A 9,898-nucleotide genomic window follows, 5' to 3' on the forward strand; every position below is an offset into this window, starting at 1 on the left:
TCACACACAACAACAAGCCCACACTCACCCACAATCACACACAACAACAAGCCCACACTCACCCACAATCACACACAACAACAAGCCCACACTCACCCACAATCACACACAACAACAAGCCCACACTCACCCACAATCACACACAACAACAAGCCTACACTCACCTACAATCACACACAACAACAAGCCCACACTCACCTACAATCACACACAACAACAAGCCCACACTCACCCACAATAACAAGCCCACACTCACCCACAATCACACACAACAACAAGCCCACACTCACCCACAATCACACACAACAACAAGCCCACACTCACCCACAATCACACACAACAACAAGCCCACACTCACCCACAATCACACACAACAACAAGCCCACACTCACCCACAATCACACACAACAACAAGCCCACACTCACCCACAATCACACACAACAACAAGCCCACACTCACCCACAATCACACACAACAACAAGCCCACACTCACCCACAATCACACACAATAACAAGCCCACACTCACCCACAATCACACACAACAACAAGCCCACACTCACCCACAATCACACACAACAACAAGCCCACACTCACCCACAATCACACACAACAACAAGCACAGACTCACCCACAATCACACACAACAACAAGCCCACACTCACCCACAATCACACACAACAACAAGCCCACACTCACCCACAATCACACACAACAACAAGCCCACACTCACCCACAATCACACACAACAACAAGCCCACACTCACCCACAATCACACACAACAACAAGCCCACACTCACCCACAATCACACACAACAACAAGCCTACACTCACCTACAATCACACACAACAACAAGCCCACACTCACCTACAATCACACACAACAACAAGCCCACACTCACCCACAATAACAAGCCCACACTCACCCACAATCACACACAACAACAAGCCCACACTCACCCACAATCACACACAACAACAAGCCCACACTCACCCACAATCACACACAACAACAAGCCCACACTCACCCACAATCACACACAACAACAAGCCCACACTCACCCACAATCACACACAACAACAAGCCCACACTCACCCACAATCACACACAACAACAAGCCCACACTCACCCACAATCACACACAACAACAAGCCCACACTCACCCACAATCACACACAACAACAAGCCCACACTCACCCACAATCACACACAACAACAAGCCCACACTCACCCACAATCACACACAACAACAAGCCCACACTCACCCACAATCACACACAACAACAAGCCCACACTCACCCACAATCACACACAACAACATGCCTACACTCACCCACAATCACACACAACAACATGCCCACACTCACCCACAATCACACACAACAACATGCCTACACTCACCCACAATCACACACAACAACAAGCCCACACTCACCCACAATCACACACAACAACAAGCCCACACTCACCCACAATCACACACAACAACAAGCCCACACTCACCCACAATCACACACAACAACATGCCTACACTCACCTACAATCACACACAACAACATGCCCACACTCACCCACAATCACACACAACAACATGCCCACACTCACCCACAATCACACACAACAACATGCCAACACTCACCCACAATCACACACAACAACAAGCCCACACTCACCTACAATCACACACAACAACATGCCTACACTCACCCACAATCACACACAACAACATGCCCACACTCACCCACAATCACACACAACAACATGCCCACACTCACCTACAATCACACACAACAACAAGCCCACACTCACCTACAATCACACACAACAACATGCCCACACTCACCCACAATCACACACAACAACAAGCCCACACTCACCCACAATCACACACAACAACATGCCTACACTCACCCACAATCACACACAACAACATGCCCACACTCACCCACAATCACACACAACAACATGCCCACACTCACCTACAATCACACACAACAACAAGCCCACACTCACCTACAATCACACACAACAACATGCCTACACTCACCTACAATCACACACAACAACATGCCCACACTCACCCACAATCACACACAACAACATGCCTACACTCACCCACAATCACACACACCAACATGCCCACACTCACCCACAATCACACACAACAACAAGCCCACACTCACCCACAATCACACACACCAACATGCCCACACTCACCCACAATCACACACACCAACATGCCTACACTCACCCACAATCACACACAACAACAAGCCCACACTCACCCACAATCACACACAACAACATGCCTACACTCACCTACAATCACACACAACAACAAGCCCACACTCACCCACAATCCCACACAACAACATGCCCACACTCACCCACAATCACACACAACAACATGCCCACACTCACCCACAATCACACACAACAACATGCCCACACTCACAGACAATCACACACAACAACAAGCCCACACTCACCCACAATCACACACAACAACATGCCCACACTCAACCACAATCACACACAACGACATGCCTACACTCACCCACAATCACACACAACAACATGCCCACACTCACCCACAATCACACACAACAACATGCTCACACTCACCCACAATCAAACACAACAACATGCCCACACTCACCCACAATCACACACAACAACATGCCTACACTCACCCACAATCACACACAACAACATGCCTACACTCACCCACAATCACACACAACAACATGCCCACACTCACCCACAATCACACACAACAACATGCCCACACTCACCCACAATCACACACAACAACATGCCTACACTCAACCACAATCACACACAACAACATGCTTACACTCACCCACAATCACACACAACAACATGCCCACACTCACCCACAATCACATACAACAACATGCCTACACTCACCCACAATCACACACAACAACATGCCCACACTCACCCACAATCACACACAACAACATGCCCACACTCACCCACAATCACACACAACAACATGCCTACACTCACCCACAATCACACACAACAACATGCCCACACTCACCCACAATCACACACAACAACATGCCCACACTCGCCCACAATTACACACAGCAACATGCCCACACTTGCCCACAATAGTACACAACAACATGTCCACACTTGCCCACAATAGCACACAAAAACACAAAATAGCCCTCTTCCTTCCAAAACAATGCTGTGCCCATGCGCCAGTCAGAACCAGGAAACCCCAACCCACCAACAGGCGCACAACTACAACCAGCCAGCAAGTTGGAAACCCCAGAGCCCCCAGCCCTGACTGGGACGCAAACGGCTACTTTTGACAAGTAGCCGTCACCTCCATTCAAGCACCACACTCTCAGAGATTTTCCACATATGGCCTCCAAACTCTGTCAAATATGGCTGGTCTTTGTTTGACTTTATAATATATAGCGTCTAGTGGGAAGTAACTAGATAGATAACTGTCCTCCAGTTTGTTATTAAGGGTGAATATGAGGCTTTCCAATGTATTGCAGCATTTAGACCTAGATAACAAAACTTTCTCTGATATTGATCACCAATATTTGCATTTCCCAACAGACATAATAGTGGAGGTGGATGGATATAAATTCTTAGACACAATGAAATGGTAGCACATACAGTATATTATCCCCAAATAATCACAGCATTGTGATTGTTGCATCTCCAACAGACATTTCTGAGTGCATTACATGCATCCTGGCAGGAGTGTAATAAGTCCTAATGAATTATATAACAGTAGAAGGTTGTAGGAGCAGGTATGAACATTTTCACGTATCTGTGACCAACAGTTCTCCTCAATTTCTTTCAGTATTTTTCTATGCTCGATGCCTTTGGTTCATCCAGACTCTGTTGAAGCGATTGAATAAGATTTCTGAATTGTAAGAACTATAAGAAATCGGCCTTGGATCAGTAGAGATTCATCATAGTACACATGCTCCAAATTCCTGATGCCAGTTTGGAACCCGGACTTAAATTTGTCATTAAACGTTGGAGGTAAGGTGAGGTTACCCCAAATAGGGGTGCTTGGCAATATTGCTTCTTTCCACCTCATTCATTTATGTAGATTTTCCCAAATACGAATGAGAATTCTTCAATGCCTTGGGCCTGAACTAGTGAATATATTTTAGATCACAGGGTATAACATGTATGTCTTCTATACTCCTCCATGGACAAGGATTGTCTGTTGTACATTGTTTAAGTGAATGCAGTTGTGCAGCCCAGTAATACATTTTAATATGATGCAGTCCAAGACCTCCAGCTTTTTGGGATACGTGTTAACCTGTTATTGTAGGGGGCAGTATTTTGATGTTTGGATGAAAAACGTACCCAAATGAAACTGCCTATTTCTCAGGCCCAGAATCTAGATTATGCATTTAATTGTCAGATAAGGATAGAAACCACTCTAAAGTTTCCAAAACTGTCAAAATATTGTCTGTGAGTACTGATATTGCAGGTGAAAACCTGAGGAAAATCCAACCCGGAAGTGCTGTTTTTCCTGAAAGCTCTCTGTTCCATAGCCTGCCTTCGCTCCATTTAAAGGGATATCAACCAGATTCCTTTTCCTATGGCTTCCACATGTTGTGAACAGTGTTTAGACATAGTTTCAGGCTTTTATTTTGAAAACTGAGAGCGAAAGATCACATCGCGTCATTGTATGGCTGGGTGCCAGCAGTGTTTTGCATGCGCAACAGCTTGGAGTAGACATTTTCTCTCTCTCCTATTGAAAAAGCTACAGTTCGGTTGAAATATTATTGATTATATAATGTAAAAACAACCTGAGGATTGATTATAAAAAACGTTTGACATGTTTCTACGAACTTTACGGATACTATTTGGAATTTTCGTCTGCTCGGTCGTGACCGCTCGAGCCTGATTTCTGAACATTTTATAATTTATTTTTATTTTTATTGTGAGTGCAAACATCTGAAGATCATCAAAGGTAAACGATTAATTTGATTGCTTTTCTGACTTTTGTGACCGATCTACTTGGCTCCTAGCTGTTTGTAATATTTTGTCTGCTGAGAGAGATGTCCTTACATAAACGCTTGGTATGCTTTCGCTGAAAAGCTTTTTTGAAATCTAACACGCCAGGTGGATTAACAACAAACTAAACTGTGTTTTGCTATATTGCACTTGTGATTTCATGAATATTAAGTATTTTTAGTAATTTAATTTGAATTTGGCACTCTGCAATTCAGCGGATGTTGACAAAAATGATCCCGCTAACGGGATGGGTGCATCAAGAAGTTAAACAGTCTATTTGACTCTTGAGGTCTTTCCTGTCCAAATAAAGTTGGAGAGCAGAAATTTTATTTAAAAAATTGGATGGAATTGAAACTGACAAGGACTGGAATAAGTATATCAGCATTGGTAATATATTCATTTTGATTATGTTGATCCTACATAACATAGAAATAGGGAGAGATCTCCATCTCTGAACATCAGATTCAGGCCTATCTATTAAAGGACAGTAATTCATTGTATATGGCTCCTCCAGATTGCATGGTATCAGTACACCCAGGTATTGCATATGTGTCTTTGTCCATTTCCACTTAAATGTACTTCCTAACATTGAAAAGTCATAATTAGAAAGTATAAGTAAGGATAAGTAACATAGGCTTTAGTAATTTGGGAAGAAAGTGTCTGTAACTTTCCACTGGGAGTACATCATTACCAGGAGATTTCCATACCAAGCTCTTTGGCCGCGCACTCCAGTGGTGGTTTTGGCATCGAAATAAGAATGCATAAGCAGAAAAGAACCCCATACCTACCATCTTTCTACAGGTCCTGGGGCCCTTGTTAAGGTCAACAGCATCATGAACTTCACCCAGTACCAGGACATTTTTGCCAAAAACTTGGTTGCCTCTACTAGGAGGCTGAAACTTGGGACGTAAGTAGATCTTCCAGCAAGACAATAACCCCAAGCACACATCAAAATCCACAAATGGTTTTGCAATGGCCCTCTCAGTCTCCGGACTTGAACCCCATTGAAAACCTGTGGTTTGAATTGAAGAAGGCAGTCCTTAAGCGCAGACAAAGGATATCAAGGATCTGAAATAATTCTGTATGGAGGAATGGTCTAAGATCCCTCCTAATGTGTTCCCCAATGTCATAAAACATTTTATAAAAAGGCCCAGTGCCGTTATTCTCGTAAGGTGAAGTATTGAAAGGTATTTAAAACAGGGGTGCCAATCATTTTGACCCCTATCTTCTTAAGAAATAAATATTACTTGTGAAACAAAATCTTTTCTCTGAGCAATCTTATAAGTACAAAATAATAATTTCCCAATTGTTTTAGCATACAATATAGCTCAATATTTGTTACGTTTATTTTTTTGTCTTTTTTCCTGACTGTACATTAACTTTTGAGAGAATTGAAAAAAAATATGTAACAGTTTTATGGGTGAGAGAGGAGCCTTATTTGTGAATCATCTGTTCTGTGTGGATCCATAGTGTGTCAAAGTCATGCATTGTGACCTTCCTCCAGAGGCCTGTGAAACACATCCTGTATCAATTAGAACACTGGGGAGTCTGACTAGATGTGGAGAGGAGACCTAGAGAACACACAGCTCCGCCTCGTTGACCATCAACAACGTCTGGAGCAATAACACAACATGGACCAACTGACTGACTAGCTGGGTAGCTGGCTGGGGCCCCAAGGTGGACAAGGATTTACTCCTTGTTCCAATTTGCAAGGGGGATTACTTATTTTTCATTATTCCACATTTATATATATATTATTGGGCTCTCCATTCATTTTTTTAAAGCACCTGAAGGAAAACCAGATCAAGCAAACTGCATAAATACTGTCAGACGGAATAGATGATGACAGCGGGTCAAGTTGCGAGTGAGTCACGTCTCTCGGCTCCTGGAAGAAAGTGATTACCGTAACACGTCGCTGACAATCTCGCCCAAGATAATCCTATTTCTCACATGGAGCTCAAATTGTATTATGTCACTATGTTTTTTGCATATTGTATCAAAAACTGGATAAAGATATGCACACTATCAGGGAAATTAAGAACAAGAGGAAAAAACATAGCCCCGGGGTTGGCATTGAGGCATGTCGTTTTGTTGAGCTCTCTGGTTTCTGAGCAAAGATGGTTTCTGCGGTTGAGTAGAAAGAGACAGAGAGAGAGAGAGAGAGCGAGGGAGAAAGAACGTTTGGCATAAAGGCGTGCTCTCCACCCAGATGAACAGATGGCACCGCCTAAGTGCAGAGATTCATTTTATATCTCCATCCCATGTTGCCGCGCGGCAGACGTGGGCTTTCTCTTTTTTCAGATGTTATTTTACAGGATGATGGATACACACGATGCTTAAGCTAATGAGGAGTGGGTGTTTCTTTGTCTTTATTTCCTCCTCTCTCTCTCTCCCGCTCACGCTGCCTCCCTCTCCCGCTGTCACATCACCTTCCCTTGCAGAGCTCATGCTAGCCATTCTCCCTCAAACCCACGCCTGGAGCTCAAACCTATAAAGACTTTTGGATATGCCCCACAATCTGAGTAGTCAGTGTTTACAGCTGGTGTTAAGACCTGGGTGGATTCCTGAACACACAGTTGACTGGATGAAGTGAAGCACAGTGAAGATGATGCTCAAGTAAACACAGCATGTAAGACTTGAACACACTCTTAACAGTCCCTCTGTTACATCCCTTCAAAAGCTACATAAAACCTTGCCGTTCACCAGGAGAGATGGAAATGAGTGCTATGAACAGGAAGAGTCTGAATGGAGAGAGAAGCCAAGAAGGCCCAGCAGCCAATGAGGATGCTCCCACACACCAGGCAGGTAAACTTGTCGGGTCGTTAATGGCTGTTGTTTACTGAAGCCTCCCAATAGAGGAGACTAGCTGACCCATGTCTGCAGCCAGTGAGTGGTACAAATGGCAAACATCTCCTGGAGTCATTATTTATGCAGGAATGCCCTTGGGAGTCTTTGCACTTGTTTACACAGTCACGGCACAGTCCATTCATGACGGCTTCAAGTAAATGAGCCGCTATCAACCAATTTGTCCTGGATGACGAGGCTTTGAGACCCCGCTGCCCAACGCTACTGGGGGAAGGAGGGGGGCACGGAACACAACCCCTCTGTACTGTAAACAACCAACCTGAAACCAGGGACACAAAGACCCAAGGGTATGGGAAAGTTCTGTGGTTCTGACGGGAGCAGATCACACAGTGTTTCTAGGATACTTGGATAAAGGGCGCAATCTCTGCCTTTAATTAGTACTTGAAAATGTGCATGCCTTAGATATGTCAATGCAAATGATACACAGAGAGAGGAATGATGGAGGGAATTCAATTTGGCACCTAAAGAATTGAAAGCAAACGACTCCTCCGTACAGTTCTCAGGTTCTCCTACAAAGCGGTCAGAAAGAAGATAAGCGTAAGACATGGCTGAGAGGGAGGAAAAATGGGCTAATTTAACATGCTTCCCCCTAAACCACTCCAAACCTCCAGAGTTTAATTGCTGGGAGGCAACATTATCCCCTGCAACATTGTGTCTGTCTCTTGGCTGGGATTCAAATGGGTACCTGCTGTATCCACTCCCTACACAATACGGTGCCCACTGAGCCATATAATCCTCTCAGGCCCTCCTCTTCAGGAGAGGCACATTCAAACTCCTCTTCCCCATCTTTGTCATGGTGTTTATTTTGAATAAGAGCAATCAGTACCACCATGTACACCACAACACACCGGTGAGCCATAGAGAAGGTGACACAGAACAGGACTTAAACAAAGAGACTTTTGATTTGCTGCTGGAGAGATTTGAGGCTATTTTTCCATTTCTCCCCGCAACTCCCTGGAGTGGCCATATTTCAGCTTATGTTCAAATGTGAATCAGTCACATGGGCTGTTGGATTCCTGCTGAATCATCCTACGCTCCATCACCGAGCCAGCCCTGCGCTTTCCAAAGTAACTACTCTCTATGCAAGAAGAAAACAAACACAAACCCATGCCATGTCTCCTTCTGACACCACTTTGAAGTTCCCTTGAAAAGGAAAATGATGACTAGCTTTGAGGTGAGTGTGAAAAGATTGAACTGCAGAAACGGACTAATTTGATTGAGATCTATTGTATACGGCAGTTCAGTGATAGATTTGAGTTAAATCAAACATGCGTTCGTAATTCATAGTGAAGTAAACAAGTAACTCTGCTATTTGATGCTGAGAGTGAGACTGTCATTGAGTACACAGGACACAGCGAAAGACTCATTCCTGATAATATTGTCTTTGGGTAGAGTATACAATTTACTTATTTTTTATAATTGATTTTTATTTTTATATTTTATTAACAATACATAACATTCATATACAAGCGACATCATCATACAAACATCAACTACTTCACACCTGCCCAGACCCACTAGCCCCCCCCATGTCCGGCGCCCACATCACTTTCTGCCACATGAAGGTTTACATCTGAGAGAACTTTATTCATATGAGGATAAGGAACCAGTATCCTACATGTTGGTGAAATGAGCCTCGTTCTGTAGTATATGTAACAGCTATCTAGACAGGGTGGTAAATGTTCACATTTGTAACAGTCTTACCTGTCTCAGAGGTCAGTAGATCACTGTTCGCTGGTCTTGGGGCTAATAGTCATTGTCTAGTGCCATGTAAGTCTTCAGTGGTGCTGCAAGCCTAAGCCAGTCTCAGCATCACTCTGTGGGAAGCAGCGTCTGCGAGACAAAGGACAGCAACATCTGCTATGAAACACTACAGTATGTACTGTATCAAACATCCCATTTATAGGTCTGTGTGGAACCATTCTGACACTGTGGCTCCTCCTCACACAGGGCTACAGTAGTTTCCCTGATACCACTTCATTTGTAATGTTGCTTTGCCAGGGG

General features: G+C 44.0%; 1 protein-coding gene across 4 annotated transcripts in view; it reads right to left on the reverse strand.

Annotated features, from left to right (window-relative positions):
• Positions 1 to 9,898, reverse strand: part of LOC118371835 (RNA binding protein fox-1 homolog 3-like) — a 498,524-nt gene that overhangs the window by 384,362 nt on the left and 104,264 nt on the right. For all 4 annotated transcript variants that reach the window (XM_052491349.1, XM_052491350.1, XM_052491345.1 and 1 more), the window contains exon 3: positions 9,599 to 9,727. The gene's annotated coding sequence lies outside the window, so the exon portion shown is untranslated. The remainder of the gene's footprint in view (positions 1 to 9,598; positions 9,728 to 9,898) is intronic.

The sequence above is a fragment of the Oncorhynchus keta genome, chromosome 32 (assembly GCF_023373465.1).
Source record: "Oncorhynchus keta strain PuntledgeMale-10-30-2019 chromosome 32, Oket_V2, whole genome shotgun sequence".
Classification (NCBI taxonomy): domain Eukaryota; kingdom Metazoa; phylum Chordata; class Actinopteri; order Salmoniformes; family Salmonidae; genus Oncorhynchus; species Oncorhynchus keta.